Below are 17,102 nucleotides of genomic sequence, written 5' to 3'. Positions count from 1 at the left end.
TTACTATGAACATTTGAGTGGCACATTCAAGTGGCTCAAGAACTCTTTTAGTTCTCCTGCCTCTCACTGCTCCTCCTTTGTTTCCTTATGGTCTCTTTTTGAACCCCCAAATGTTGATACTCTAGAGTTATATTTTAGTCCCAAAGTTATTCTTACTCAGTAAGTTTTACATTGGAGATCTCATCTACTTTCATCATTTCAACTCCTACCTGTATGGTGATCACTTCCAAATCTATGCCTTTCCTGGCTAAATGCTATACACCCATCTAAATTCAATTCTGGTATCAGCTCCTCAGGGAAGTTTTCCTTTATACTACCAGGTTGGTCAGGTGCCCTTCCTCTGAGTTTCTAAAATAACCTGTTTATATCTAGCATTACTCTTTACTATATTTCCTAGAAAATAATATTGCTTATGGGTCTGTCTTCCCAACTAGGTTGTGAGCTCTCTCAAAGTAGCATTCAGGGTTCATTCATCTTTGTATTTCCAGTGACTAGCATAGTGCCTGGTGCTAATATGTACTTATTAAATGGCTGTCTGGGGGATCAAATAATGGTATGTACCCTTCCTATGAAGTTAGGAATGAGAAAATAATACCTTTGCCATTCCCTAAATTTTCTGGCCTGGGCATTGATTTTATTATCATTAACAGTTTGCGTGTTGGGAGTGTAACTCATGATCCAGTCAACCCTGGGTGTATGTAGAGTTTATACAACCAGCAGTGTAATGAGATCTCTCTCCATAAATAAGTGTCCAAGTGTTTTTCCACCACTAAGGGAAGTCCTTGATAAGTTCCCAAATCTTTTCCTTCCCCACTCAAACATTATTGAACCTCTATTATGAGCCAGGACTTATACTTGGTTTTGGGGATACTAAGATGAATAACATACAGTCCTCATCCCAAAGAATCTTTCAGTTCTGTTTTCCTGAATCTTTTGATGCTCCCTCTGTGTCCACATTTGCACTGGGATTAAAATGGAAAGAAAATTGTGGTAGAATTCCAAATTGAATATTGATATGAGATGAGAAGAACAAAAGTGCTTAAGAAAAAATTAGCAGGGTGGCATGATTGATACTGTTTCCATTTTTATAGGTATAATGCTGCATTGTACATACATCTAAGAAGTAGTGTAGTATGGTAAAGAGTGCCTGAGGTTCAGAGCCAGACAGACCTGAGTTTGAATGCTGGCTCTGTTACTTCCTGGCTGTGTGACATTGGGTAGGCAAACTCTATGAGCTTTATATTTTCAGCTACAAACTGGGAAAAATGGTATCTGTCTCTAGGGCAGTTTTGGAAATTAAATGAAATGGTATATATAAAGAACCTGCGATATAGTAAAAATTCAATACTTGTTAGTCCCTAAACCCAAAGACCATCCATCTCCCTCCCAGTCTCTCTCAGCAGTTGATAGTTTCAATTTTTTTTTTGATAGTTTCAATTTTTAATAATAGTTCAGTTCTATAACAGGAATGTTCCTTTAAAACTTAGAATGGGGCTTCCCTTGTGGCGCAGTGGTTGAGAGTCCGCCTGCCGATGGAGGGGACACGAGTTCGTTCCCCGGTCCAGGAAGATCCCACATGCCGCGGAGTGGCTGGGCTCGTGAGCCACAGCCGCTGAACCTGTGCGTCCGGAGCCTGTGCTCCACAATGGGAGAGGCCACAACAGTGAGAAGCCCGCGTACCGAAAAAGAAAAAAAAAAAAAAACTTAGAATGGCAGGCCTTAAAATTTTGAAAAGGTCAACCCCTCCATGAGAAAGCAATTAGTCTTTTGCAAGCACAAATCCTGGCAGAGAATGCTACATGCCTCACCCTTGCACCCCATCCTTGAGTGACTGAGTGAGTGATCACTGTGCCAGAAAGGTCCACTGTGTGCTTGGAGTTTAGGGAGAGAATCTGCCAATATGAACTCATTGATTTCTACTTATTTCAGTTTTAAAGAAAGAATATGTCACCTACGTAAACACATTCAGTACACTTTCCCCAACTAGATATGTTCATTTCAAAGATGGAAGACAGAAAACTTGTCAGTCTTGTCAGTTTATAAGCCTTGGAAGAGAAACGTGAAGCCATTTAGCTGACAGTTTCAGGAAAACAAATCTTAAAATCTTGAACTCTCAGACTTTAGTGTCTGCTTTGTGTGCTCACCTGAAATGGATTTACAAATGAAAGGATGACACCTTGTGAGATGGCAGCCCATCTTAGAGGCTCAGTCAGTCAGGGCAGCCTGGTGGCCCTAACCTGATGGGGCAGAGGCCAAACTTATACTGTGTTGAGTTTCTACTACCCCTGTCTTCACGCTCTCCTCCTCCACTGTGTCACCCACTTTCCTTTGCTCTCTCCCCAGCCATCCAAACATGCTCTCAGGAAGGAATGAATAACAGTTATTTTGATCTTAGTGTGAACTTAAATCAACTTGATTACCTCATCTAGGGATTTTAAAAATTAATCCTTCCATTGACATTCATTCAATAAATATTTAATAAGAGAATTATGTCATGCACTCTGCTAGGTGCTGGGAATATAGACACAGTCCCTAGCATCATGGAGGTTACAGTTTAAAGGGGGAGACAGACAGTTTTTAACCTCATAAAATATATATAGTTACCTACTTTGATAAATTCAGTGAAGAAAAAATTCAGGGTGCTATAAAAAAATTTAGTAGAAGGGCCTAAGACTGGGAGGCCAGGGAAAATACCCCTTGGGCAAGTTCATGGAAGTTGAGATTTGAAGTAAAGGTAGGAAATCATCAAGCTAAGTTGATAGGGGATGGATTCAAGGCTTAATATTGCAGGCAGAAGGATTAGCAGGTGCAATGGACATGTGGTGTGAAGGGGCTTGGAAATTTCATTGAACAGAGAGAAGGCTAGTAAGCCTGTAGGGCTTTACTTCTAAGGAATAGAAGCTTCTCTAAAAACTTTGAAGTGGTAATCCTGCTTTTGGCTACTTATTCTTCCCTAGGATATACTGGGTCTCATCTCCATATAAACATTTTCCCCCTAATATAGACTATTAGGATTATATTTTTCCTAATATAGTCTATTTTCAATTAGGTCTGGCTGATACGAGATTATATCTTGGGGCTTTTATACAGTGCTTCCTATGTGAGAACACTGTGAAAAGCATGATCATCTTTGATCCTCACATCAGTCTTATGACATAGGTATAATGACCATCCTCATTTCACAAAAGAGGAAACCAAAGCTGAGAAATTAAATGACTTGCCTAAGGTGAAAAGGATTCATATTCGGCACCAAGACTGTTCTCTCTACCTCTCTGCAATAATGTCTGCTCCAAACTGGAATTTAATTTCAAAGCCAAATTTCATCAAATTAGGTCTCTACATAACAACAATAAATAAGAATGCTACTTCTGTTTATAGAGCTTAAAAGAGTAGTCTTAGTCTTTCAACATTTTATTGGTGAAGAAATGACTGAACTAATATGTATTAAGAAAATGCTGACCTTGCTAGCAAATGATAATATTGTGAAACTGTCAGGGAAGATGTAACAATACCTCATTTAAAATGTTAATTATCCCCAAAGAATTATGCTTTACTATTGTGCGAAACCCTGAAAACACTTTCTGCAACCAGATTTAGTTTGTTTGCTGACCCATTCATTAGAAGAGTACATATTCAGATGAAACATAAACTAAAGCTTTTATCTGAAGATACCAGTAATTGAAACCTATGGCTATGGTCTGAATGTTTGTGTCCCTCCAAAATTCATATGTTGAAATCCCAATGACCAATATGATGGTATTCAGAGGTGGGGCCTTTTGGCGGTGCTTATGTCATGAGGGTGGAGTCCTCGTGAATGCGATTAATGCCCTTATAAAACAGGCCCCTGAGAGCTGGCTCAGCCCATCCACTGTGTGAAGATACAATGAGAAATCTGCAATCCAGAAGAGGGCCCTCACCAGACCATGCTGGCACCCTAATCTCTGACATCCAGCCTCCAGAACTGTGAGAAATAAATTTCTGTTGTTTATAAGCCACCCAATTTATGGTATTTTTGTTATAGCAACCCAAATAGACTAAGATACCTACCATTCAAGTTTCACTTGTCTGGAAATATTCCCATATAAGAGTAAGTTGTTCTTTCCATTTAAAGTCACATACATATTCACATAGGTGAATATGGCACATAGTCAAGCACAGGTTGACTAATTCAAGGTTTTTTTTAAAACCTAGCCATAGTGGGTAGGGTTTGATGGAGAGGTATGGTTAGGTTACAGGAATGAGAGGGCCGTGGCTGGAATACCATGAATGGTAGGCAGGGTTGGGCCTTCTCAAGTGTTAATGGATGAGGGCTGGCTGAAGAAGCATAGAGGATTATGGTGGTATCAAAGACAGTGATCATAAGAAGAAAGGTCAGTGGGAGAGGCTGGGGTATAACTAAGGAGAAGAGATTAGACAGAGAAATGGCATTGGCAGAAACTAAGGCCAGAATTTTAAAATAACTCTAAGTGGATCTTATTAATGTCACAATAGAGTCTTACAGGTTATCTGAGTCAGAGGTGGCAAACTGGCTATCTTCAGGACAGAGCCAATCCAAGGCATGTTTTGTCTGGCCTGCACAGTGATGTAAAGTAATTCACATTAGTTGCTAATGTTAAAAAGTGTGAGAAAGTTTGCATACAAATCTGGATATCCAGTATCTTTTGAAGAATCAGAAGGTTTGGCAAAATGGGACCTGTATTGTCTCAAAGCGATGATCTATTGGAGAAATGAGGTCAGTAGTGGCTGTTCTCTTTAAATGAAACTAGGGCTCTCCAGTTTACCTCACTTCCTATCACTCCCTACTGTTTATCCGATTCTAATGCAGGAAATCAATTGCTATAACCTTCCCTCTTGCTCGGACTATTGTTTTTCTCACAGGAGACACAATTACATGATCTGATTTACATTGCCTGTGTGCCCTTTTCAGGCATTTGAGTTTGGGACCCCTGGATCTATGGAAAAACCTCTATTTTAGAGATAGTAAGGTCCAAGAAGGTCAAGAGACTTGCCCATGGTCTCACAGCTTAAAAAAAACCTGGATTGAAATCTGACTCCTAATTCATCGTACTTGTTTCTACTACATCCTATTATGCAGTTAGGCATTGTGGTCTTTTAACTAGAAGAAGTTAGGTCTTCTGTCCTCAGTGAGTTCTCTTTTCCTCTTCCTCCTTCAGACAGGGAAGAAAAAACTCTTCTCAGTTATAGATTATTATAGTCTGTCAGGATGAATCTTATTTATTTACATATGCCTTATTATCCATGAAGAACCCATAGATCTTTCAGAAAGAACCCTAGTTCCTTATGACAGAGTAAGCAATAGCAAGGGTTTGAGAGGAGACAGGGTCATTGGAGCATCTGTAATTATCTACATTGGATTTGTGCTCCTGAACCCTGCTGGCTTCTGACACTCAGATCTTAATAGCTGTGATTTTGACCAGAGTTCTGATACTATCCCTCGTGAAAGCACTGGGCAAATTTCCCTCCCCATTTCTCCTATTACCGCTTCTAAAGATAAAGATTCCCTATTGAAAATTCTGTAACACCTATTCTCATTCCCTAAGATTGAGCCTGCATACATTTTCAGGATAAATACAAATATCTAATACAATTCACATTTCATACCTATGCTCATTCGTTGTTAACATTTTCCAATTCACCCAAGTTGGTTCAATCAAGCAAAGAGTTAAAGGGAAAATTTTTATTTGCTCCAAATTGTCAAATTCATCTGTCTACACATATCCCAGTAATGGTTAATACTTCAAGTTACATAGGTTTGGATTCTGAGGTCCAATTAATTCTGGAGTGTCCATTACTTTTATATCAACAATAAAACAAAAGTGAAATTTAAATTTTCAGAGCTCCTTCTAAAATTGGGAATCTAAAAAGACTTGGGATTTAGAACTTCAATCCAAAAGCTTGTATTACTATTCTGAACAATTTGGGTCCTGGGAGTAGAGATTTGATGAAAGACCCTTAGTAAGCATCAGGGAAGAGAGAATCTGCAAACATTAAGAGTACAAATATATCTCATTTTATTTCTATAAATGCCAAGGACTTTACCACCAAAAGTGTGTATAAATTTATATAGCTTCTAATCACAAAGAAGAATATGAAATTGGCATATATCTGGGAAGCTGCAGGTTCTTTCAGAAATTTGTGAAATGGAAAGCAGGAACTCTCATTCAATTTAACTTAAATAAAATAACTTACATAAACATAACATCCAGCATAAAGCAGATGCTCATCAATGAGCCAGTCAATTCAAAATGTATTAGCCAATACATACTGGATTTCATATACTAGATATTGACATTAAACATTGCTCTTTTAAATTGTCTACTACTAAACCAAATTAAAAATTAGCTATAGATTTATAATAATGGAATTTCAGTTGCTAGAAAGAGAATTCCTGAATTCCTGGGGCAAGAGTTCTTATTATCAAAAAGAAAGCTTTAAAACTAAAAGCTGGCTCTTTGAGAAGATAAAAAAAATTTATAAAGCATTAGCCAGACTCATCATGAAAAAAACGGAGAAGACTCAAATCAATAGAATTAGAAATGAAAAAGGAGAAGTAACAACTGAAACTGCAGAAATACAAAAGATCATGAGAGATTACTACAAGCAACTCTATGCAATAAAATGGACAACCTGGAAGAAATGGACAAATTCTTAGAAATGCACAACCTGCCAAGACTGAATCAGGAAGAAATAGAAAATATGAACAGACGAATCACAAGCACTGAAATGGAAACTGTGATTAAAAATCTTCCAACAGACAAAAGCCCAGAACAGACGGCTTCACAGGTGAATTCTATCAAACATTTAGTGAAGACCTAACACTGATCCTTCTAATACTCTTCCAAAATATAGCAGAGGGAGGAACACTCCCAAACTCATTCTATGAGGCCACCATCACCCTGATACCAAAACCAGACAAGGATGCCACAAAGAAAGAAAACTACAGGCCAATATCACTGATGAACATAGATGCAAAATTCCTCAACAAAATACTAGCAAACACAATCCAACAGCACATTAAAAGCATCATACATCATGATCAAGTGGGGTTTATTCCAGGAATGCAAAGATCCTTCGATGTAAACAAATCAATCAACGTGATACACCATATTAACAAACTGAAGGAGAAAAACTATATGGTCATCTCAATAAATGCAGAGAAAGATTTCGACAAAATTCAACACCCATTTATGATAAAAACCCTGCAGAAAGTAGGCATAGAGGGAACTTTCCTCAACATAATAAAGGCCATATATGACGAACCCACAGCCAACATCATCCTCAATGGTGAAAAACTGAAAGCATTTCCACTAAGATCATGAAGAAGACAAGGTTGCCCACTCTCACCACTCTTATTCAACATAGTTTTGGAAGTTTTAGCCACAGGAATCAGAGAAGAAAAGGAGATAAAAGGAATACAAATCGGAAAAGAAGTAGTAAAGCTGTCACTGTTTGCAGATGACATGATACTATACATAGAGAATCCTAAAGATGCTACCAGAAAACCACAAGAGCTAATCAATGAATTTGGTAAAGTAGCAGGATACAAAATTAATGCACAGAAATCTCTGGCATTCCTATACACTAATGATGAAAAATCTGAAAGTGAAATCAAGAAAACACTCCCATTTATCATTGCAACAAAAAGAATAAAATATCTAGGAATAAATCTACCTAAGGAGACAAAAGACCTGTACGCAGAAAATTATAAGACACTGATGAAAGAAATTAAAGATGATACAAATAGATGGAGAGATATACCATGTTCTTGGATTGGAAGAATCAACATTGTGAAAATGACTCTACTACCCAAAGCAATCTACAGATTCAATGCAATCCCTATCAAACTACCGCTGGCATTCTTCACAGAGCTAAAACAAAAAATTTCACAATTTGTATGGAAACACAAAAGACCCCGAATAGCCAAAGCAATCTTGAGAACGAAAAATGGAGCTGGAGGAATCAGGCTCCCTGACTTCAGACTATACTACAAAGCTACAGTGATCAAGACAGTGTGGTACTGGCACAAAAACAGAAAAATAGATCAATGGAACAGGATAGAAAGGCCAGAGATAAACCCACACACATATGGTCACCTTATCTTTGATAAAGGAGGCAGGAATGTACAGTAGAGAAAGGACAGCCTCTTCAATAGGTGGTGCTGGGAAAACTGGGCAGGTACATGTAAAAGTATGAGATTAGATCACTCCCTAACACCATACACAAAAAATAAGCTCAAAATGGATTAAATTCCTAAATGTAAGGCCAGAAATGATCAAACTCTTAGATGAAAACATAGGTGGAACACTCTATGACATAAATCACTGCAAGATCCTTTTTGACCCGCCTCCTAGAGAAATGGAAATAAAAACAAATATAAACAAATGGCACCTAATGAAACTTCAAAGCTTTTGCACAGCAAAGGAAACCATAAACAAGACCAAAAGACAACCCTCAGAATGGGAGAAAATATTTGCAAATGAAGCAACTGACAAAGGATTAATCTACAATATTTATAAGCAGCTCATGCAGCTCAATAACAAACAAATAAACAACCCAATCCAAAAATAGGCAGAAGACCTAAATAGACATTTCTCAAAGAAGATATACAGACTGACAACAAACTCATGAAAGAATGCTCAACATCATTAATCATTAGAGAAATGCAAATCAAAACTTCAATGAGATATCATCTCACACCAGTCAGAATGGCCATCATCAAAAAATCTAGAAACAATAAAAGCTGGAGAGGGTGTGGAGAAAAGGGAACACTCTTGCACTGTTGGTGGGAATGTAAATTGATACAGCCACTATGGAGAACAGTATGGACATTCCTTTAAAAACTAAAAATTGAACTACCATATGACCCAGGAATCCCACTACTTGGCATATGCCCTGAGAATGCCATAATTCAAAAGGGGTCATGTACCAAAATATTCACTGCAGCTCTATTTACAATAGCCAGGACATGGAAGCAACCAAAGTGTCCATCAACAGATGAATGGATAAAGAAGCTGTGGCACATATATACAATGGAATATTACTCAGCCATAAAAGGAAACGAAATTGAGCTATTTGTAATGAGGTGGATGGACCTAGATTCTGTCATACAGAATGAAGTAAGTGAGAAAGAGAAAGACAAGTACCATATGCTAACACATATATATGGAATTTAAGAAAAAAATGTCATGAAGAACCTAGAGGTAAGACAGGAATAAAGACACAGACCTACTATAGAATGGACTTGCGGATATGGGGAGGTGAAAGGGTAAGCTGTGACAAAGTGAGAGAGTGTCATGGACATATATACACTACCAAACGTAAAATAGGTAGCTAGTGGGAAGCAGCCGCATAGCACAGGGAGATCAGCTCAGTACTTTGTGACCACCTAGAGAGGTGGGATAGGGAGGGTGGGAGGGGGGAAGATGCAAGAGGGAAGAGATATGGGAACATATGTATATGTATAACTGATTCACTTTGTTATAAATCAGAAACTAGCACACCATTGTAAAACAATTATACTCCAATTAAGATGTAAAAATAATACCAAAAGAGTAAGAAAAATAGTTAATGTCATTTTTCCAACAGAGATCTGGTTAAAACAGGACTCTTAATGTCAGAAATTTCAGAGCTTGCTTTGACAGCAAGATAATTATCGTCTATTTGGCCCAGTCTCCTATCTCTGACTCATAGCCTTACTGAGTGACTATAAAACAGAATATTCTTCTTTCTTGTTCTACCTGAGTTTTGTTTGAATTGTAATCTTTCCTGTCATGAAAATTGATCAAATATGGAGATGCTGAGTTGTCTTTCTCTTTAGACACACACACACTCACACACACACACACTCACACACACACACACACACACACACACGCTAAGCAGAAAATCAGGCTTGAAAATTGATTGGCGTTTTTTTCCTTTAAAGGTTTGTTAATGTGTAGGTTTATCGATCAAGGTGTTCAAGAAGAGAAGTATCACTGCCTCTAATGATGTTTAGATGTTACCTAAAGGCAAGACACAGGAACAGGTGACCTCTTTAAAAAATGAGGCAAGAGATTTTTCTCTTCAGGTCATTACCCATCTCCCCTCTGAAAGGAAAGTCATTTGATGTATTGGAAGAACTCAATGAGGTCCAATATCCTGCTATCACACATATTCAGGGTAGGTTAGTGACAGTCACATAACTACCTGTGTATTTCAGTTGTTAATCTGGGACATCATGCCCCCCCATTCATGATTTTCCTCGTGCTATTGGTAACTGCAAGTTGATTTATTTTTAAAATAACAAGAAAATGGTAAGTGAGAATATTAAAACAAATAATCCCACCATTATGAGATAACCATTGTTAACACTTGGTTTATTTCCTTCCAAAATATTTTCTATGTATGGGGTGTATGTGTGTGTGTGTGTGTGTGTGTGTGTGTGTATACATACAACAGTTTAACAAAAATTGGGATTATTGTCTATGTAGGTTTGTATCCTGGTATTTTTACTTAAGAATATACTGTAAAGATTTTCCCGTGGCACAGGGAAACATGTTTTTGACAGCTGCATAATGTTTCATGACCATACATTATTTTGCAGCTCTCTTACTGCTGGAGATTTAGGTTGTTTTCAATTTATCAGCATTATAAATAATGATGCAATGAAGTTCATGTACATAATTTTTTGTCCACAAATGATTAGTTTCTGAGGATACCTGTTTAGAAGAAATATTACTGGGTTAAGGGTAAGGACAATTTTAAGGTTTTTGATATATGAAGCTGTGTTGCCCTTCAGAAACATCGTTTAACTCTAGTACCAGCAGTGTCTTTTCTCTGCACTTTTTCCAGCACTAGAATGTGTGTGTGTGTATGTGTGTGTGTGTGTGTACAATACACACACAAATAATCTTTGTCAGTGTGGGAAAGTGTAATAGGTAAAAATAGTGTTTTATTACTTTAATATCTTGTTAGTCATTTTTCTTACCCACTAGGACATTACATTTTGGGTAAATTCTCCATCCCTAAAGATGGCTCCTGTGGAAACAACCAAGCAGTGCATCTTCTTGAATGAGGAATGAAGAGTCTCACTGCCTGATTGTTTAATATATGCCTAGAAGGGTAGGGTTGATAATAAAAGCCATGATCTATAGAACCATTAATGTATGTTAGATGTTTTAAGTTACAGTTAACCCTTGAACAACACAGGTTTGAACTGTGAGAGCCCACTTATGATTTTTTTTCAACAGTAAATACTACAGTATTACACCATCTGCGGTTGGTTGAATCTGAGTATGTGGAAATGCAGATACAGAGAAACCGTGTATACCCAGGGCCAACTATAACTTACACACGTATTTTTGCCTGCATGGAGGGTTGGCACTGCTGATTCCAGCGTTGTTCAAGGGACAGCTGTATTTCTAACTTAACCATGCCATTTCAAAGGACTTTCCTCATTATACTGATGAGGAAAATAAGGCTCAGGAAGCAGGGTATTAAAATAGGCTAAAAGTATAGACATTAGGGTCAAATAAGCCTTATAAATTATCTGCACAATTTACTGGCTGTATAACTGTGTGTGAACACATGTAAAATGTGGGCCATTATACCTACCTTGTGGGGTTTTTATGCAGAATAATGAAATAATGAATTGCAATCTGGATCCTAATAATGCTCAATTAATAGCACCGATTATTTCTTTTTTAAAAATACATAATAATGGTAGAGATTAAATTTGCTTAAAATTTACATCACTAGTATCTACTAAATCTGAGATTTGAACCCAAATCATATACCCCAAGCCTCATGTTCTTTTTATTGGTCAGAGCCATCACAGCACTGCTTGATGATTCACAGCCAATGAAATAGCAACAATTTGAACCCCAAATACTGTGATGATGTCTGAACTATGCTATTTCCAGCTCTGCTTCTCTTCCTCCTCAATCTCAACCTATACATGTGCCCTAGTAGGACTGCACAGACTCTGAAACACATCACTAGAGAAGTCATGGTGATTTTTTTCTTCAGAAGGATCATTCTTTCCTTCCTTTGTGTTGGGTACCAAGGCTTCAACATTTAATTATATATTGGACAGACCACTGTAATTTGATAGCAGTTTTTTGCTCTGAAAATGTTCATTTACTTTAACATGTTTTTATGGGGTGTTAGACTCAGAATCACATACTCTTAAGTATGTGATTAAGTATGTCAGACTTTAAAGATTCTATAGTCCAAGCTCTAACCCACTGTGAGAAAGTTCTCTACAGTATCCCTGATGGGTAGTTAATCCAGCTTCAATTCAAAAGCTCACTACCACACGCAGGAACACAGTTATAGAACCATGAAAATGAGATTAGAAGGGACCTTGGAGATTGTATTGTATATCTCCTTCTCTTACCTAAAGTTATAAAATCATTGTGAATTCTATCTCCCTGTCATTGTACAACATGATGGACTTCATACGCAGTCTCCATCAGGTCCTGCTTTATTTTTTACCCTGCCCACTCTTATAACGTTAGCCATCCTCTTTTGGATATTGCTTTGTAACATTCCCCTTTAAAATTAAGTTCCCTGAATTTAGTATAACTTTGAAGAAGTTGTCTCACCAGAGTAAAAGAACATTATCACCTGTTGCTGTTGTTCTCATAAGGGAATCTACACTTTCATTACTGCAGCCTAACTCAGCATTTACTTCTTGTCAGCTATATCACATTTTAATATGTCAGTCAGTCTTTTAGTAAACTAAAAGCCCTAAGTTCTTTTTTTAATGACTTTTAATCAGGTCTCCCTGTCTTAGCAAACTTAAGTTGCCATATCAAAATACCATATACTAAGTGGCTTAAACAATAAAAATTTATTTTCTCACAGTTGTGGAGGCCAGATGTCTAAGATCAAGGTGCCAGTATGGTCTGTGTGTGGTTGAGACTCTCTTCCTGGCTTATAGATGGCCTTCTCACTGTGTCCTTACATGACAAGGAGAAAGGGAGAAAGCAAGCTCTTTGGTGTCTCTTCCTATTAGGGCACTAATCCCATCATGAGGGCCCCAGCCTCACGACCTCATCTAAACCAAATTATATCCCAAGGGCTCCTTCTCCAAATAGCATCACAGTGGGCATTAGGGCTTCAACATATGAATTTGGAGAAGGGCACAATACATCATATGAAGAACCTAGATACTAGACTTTATATATTTATTACAATTAAATCAGTTAATTTAACCTTGGTAATTTCACTCCCTTCTTTCTTGAAAAGGATGAAATCATCTGAGCCTGGAGATTTAAACTTTGTTACAGTAAACTTAGTACTCTCTCATGATAACCTCCTTGATCATTGGGTTTTAATTTCTTCTCCCCAGTTTTTGTTCTACCTTTTTCAGTTTGGAAACCACTCTGCTTGATACAAAGTTTTGTTCTTTAGTCCACTTGGTTGAATCTAAGTTACTTCAGAAATACTATTCTACTCAATGAATTCTTTCTACAAATGACTGAAATTCTCCTTGACCAGAGCATAAGATGTGTACCACGGTTAACAGTGTTAAGGAATGGTTAAAGATGTTCTTGTTACACAGAGTACAACTGTTCATTTCTTTTTAGTCACTGAAGATCAAGAGAGATCTGAACTTTTTATGCTGTCAAGGGTCCCAGTGCAAAACTGGAGCTGCTGACATGTAATAAAGCCAGAAACAGCCATATAGGTGTTAAGGCACACTTTTATCTTTTTTTTAAAATCCATTTTTAATCTTGTTTTCTGTAAATTGTTTTAGCACTTTCCTTAGGCCTTTGATTGATGAAATGGTATTGACCACTTACAAGCCTCCTTTGTTTCTAGCCTGGTTCCAAAGATTGTTTTACTTTAAAATCTCTGTGTCAATTATCAGTCCTTTTATGCTATATTATTTGAAATGCAGAACACTTTAAAAATGTAGACAGTCATGCATCCATATACACATGCATGTGTGTGGACATGTGCACACATGCATAAACAGGCACACACAAACACACATGACATTTATATATATATTTCATTTCCAAGTTTCCTATTGTAGACCAAAGCTGGCTCCAAGCTAAGTTTTGAGGGCTATCTTTGGCTCCCTTCTCCTTCTTATATACATAAATCTCCCTTATTACTTTTGCTTGTCTTGTCTAGATGTCTGTGTCCTCATATTACCGAGAGGCTCTCACAGGGAATTCAGTACAAATCTACTTTTCCTGCACAGTAAAGACTAGCTTTCCTCTCCCTCATCAAAATGTAGCAGTTCCTCTCCTTCCAAGATTCTCTGATGTTTCCCATTGCTACTCCTAGATAACCTATGCAGACACTTTAGTAACTGCTAATGGTTTTATTCTTTGTAGGCAATACACTTTTACTTAAATTGGGACTTTCTTAAGACACTGCCCTAACCTAAACGAATTGCTCTGATGGCAGGACTGTCAGGTGCTATAGGGAAAAAGGCAGACATTTCTTTGGTTCCTAAATCTGATTCACTAACTAAAGTCTTTCTATAGATCTAGCATGCTCACCCATACAACAATAAAAATAAATACTCAATTGTAATTTTTAAAAGTTGGTAATGGAAGGTTATAAGGTTAGTATGATTGATAAGAGAGGATGATAGCATCCTTGTAGAAGGAAAATGATCTTAAATGTAAGTTTCACAGATGTATAACCCTATCAGCCATTAGTGACCTGGCTGGTTCCAAAAGATTTTTGAAACAGAGTTGAGATCAGCAAAATATCACTTTTTTGATTGTCTGACTGGTATGACCATCTCTATGATAGTAGTCCTAGAAGAAACTATGACTCTTGGTTTAGTCGTTTTCCCCCAATATAGCAGGAGAGATGTGGTAGCATCTCAGAAAATAGAAAGGGGAACTTTTGGATAAAATCACTGGCTATTTCCTGATGGATTACAGATAAGAAACCCTTATGTCCTGCACTAATACTTTATCTCTAGATTTAAAAGCTGAAATGTGAAGGTAAAAACAAGTTAAACTGGACAAGGAAAATATTTAACAGGAAATTAAAGTAAATACCAATGAACTTTACTTATACTTGGTGTTTTCACTATTACAATAACAATAAATAGCACTGATAAAAGAAAAACAAATTCAAACTATAAGTTACTCCTTTGGTTGTCTACAAAGTATGTCACATCTATGAAAACCTAATTGTTAAGTAGGACTTTAGCTGTTGATTGATTCATGAAAATAAACACTGGACCAAATGTGTGTATCAAATGAAAATTAGGCAGTGGCCCTTGCCACAATCTGCTGCTCTTTCCTGGTACCTTGCCTTCCTTCTTAGGGGAATGTATGCTGGCCAATTTAGAGGAAGTAAAATAAAAAGTGTTTTATGAAAGGAAAAAAGGAAGAATGGATGGAAACATGGAGAGAAGGAAGGAAGGAAAGCAGGCTGGCACACAATACAATCTAAATGAGAACTAAAGTTTTGGGATTTTTTGCTCTTTATCACTTGTTTTGAAGATGTGGAGATAGAGCATCTCAGTGATTTCTGAACAAGACCCTTATACCCTTTTATCCTAATGAGAGAGAAATACTTTTGCCACTCTTACTTATTTTCAAAATTTTACAAAACTTTGTTATTTTTATTCTCATACTCATTAGGGATTTAGTATACCAATTCAGACCACTTGATCCATCAAGTCTTTCAATATATTTGCCCAGCAGAAGTCCATTTTATGTCTTCTCAAGAAAGAGCATGGACCCAACACAGTTGTAACAAAGTTTATTTTTTACAAATTAGAATAACTGAGCAATTAACCAAATATAACATGTTTATCAAGAGGATGGGGTTGTTCCTTTTTTACTTTAAAGCTGATTAACAAATGTTTTAAGACTTTGTGGAGTTATGAAAAAATGATAAATTGCCCTCAAGGAGAAATCCCTTTTAGGTTGACTTTCGCCAACTAATAAAATCTCTGAGATATGATGCAAACACCAGAATTTGTATTCCTACATGAACGGCAAGTGAAACGATCAGAAAAGACCTCTTAGAGGAGAAAACTTTTGGCTGGGTCTTAAAGGTGAGGGCCGTAAATTAATGCAGAGAAAGAAAGGATTCCACATGAAAGAAATAGCTAGAAAACAACACAGATCTGGAAGTTAAGGGAGATGAAATGTGCATACATTATTTTACAGAGAATGGTTTGCAAAGGTAGAACAGAGGAATGTTTGGTGCTTCATAAGAACTTTAGATATGAGGTTGCAAATATATAAGGATGAAGGAGAGATTAGGGATTCTGAATTCAGAGCCAAGAAGTATTCCTGCACATGATAATGAAAGGGTAAATCATTCCAGCATTAAATTACCCTGGATTATACAAAATACTTGAGGTGTACTCATTGAAACTTTAGGATCCACTTTCAAATTCCTTAAGTGTATAAAGCAACTGAAATCATCTCTATCACTAAAGCCGAATAATACATGAATTCTGAAAACAAATATGAAATGATGTGATAATCCACCCCACTGCCCCACCCCCAAATTGTGGAGCTCAGCCTAATTCAATGCAGGTCACAACACTATATTGATAGGATCCACTTGCAAGGTCAACTTCATTCTATGTCCATATCAATCTGCCAACTGTTTCCTTTCAGATTTTTTTTAAAATAATCTTGTTTAGAGGTTAGAAACTATTTTTTATGTAAGGTGAAGTGAATGTTGTGTTTGTTATTTACCCTTCTTGGCCAGAGCAGTTATTAGGTTCTGCGATACAAAGAAAGATAGGTACATCTTTGACCTTGAATGAGAAGTTTAAAACATTTTAGTCAAACAGCATCTGTTTGGAAAATATAAAACATTTTGTGTACTGTAGATCAGTAGACTAGAGTATTCAATGATCTTCAGCTGGACACCAGGCTAGTCAAAAAGCACAGGTAAGATGTATTAGAATCTAGGGGAAATGCTGAAGCAGAAGAGAGAGAAGAATAAAAGAGGCCTAACTGCAGACACTTCACTGCTAAAAGTTTTAAGTTAAGCTTCATGTAAAAGAATCAGACAGCAGTCACCATATTGCTGCAACTGCCACCGTCTCCAGGTAGGGGTTTTGGTATATCTTTCTTTACAATAATAAATTAGAG

Source organism: Phocoena sinus, chromosome X, assembly GCF_008692025.1.
Source record: "Phocoena sinus isolate mPhoSin1 chromosome X, mPhoSin1.pri, whole genome shotgun sequence".
NCBI lineage: Eukaryota > Metazoa > Chordata > Mammalia > Artiodactyla > Phocoenidae > Phocoena > Phocoena sinus.
Note: the sequence above shows the minus strand (reverse complement) of the source record.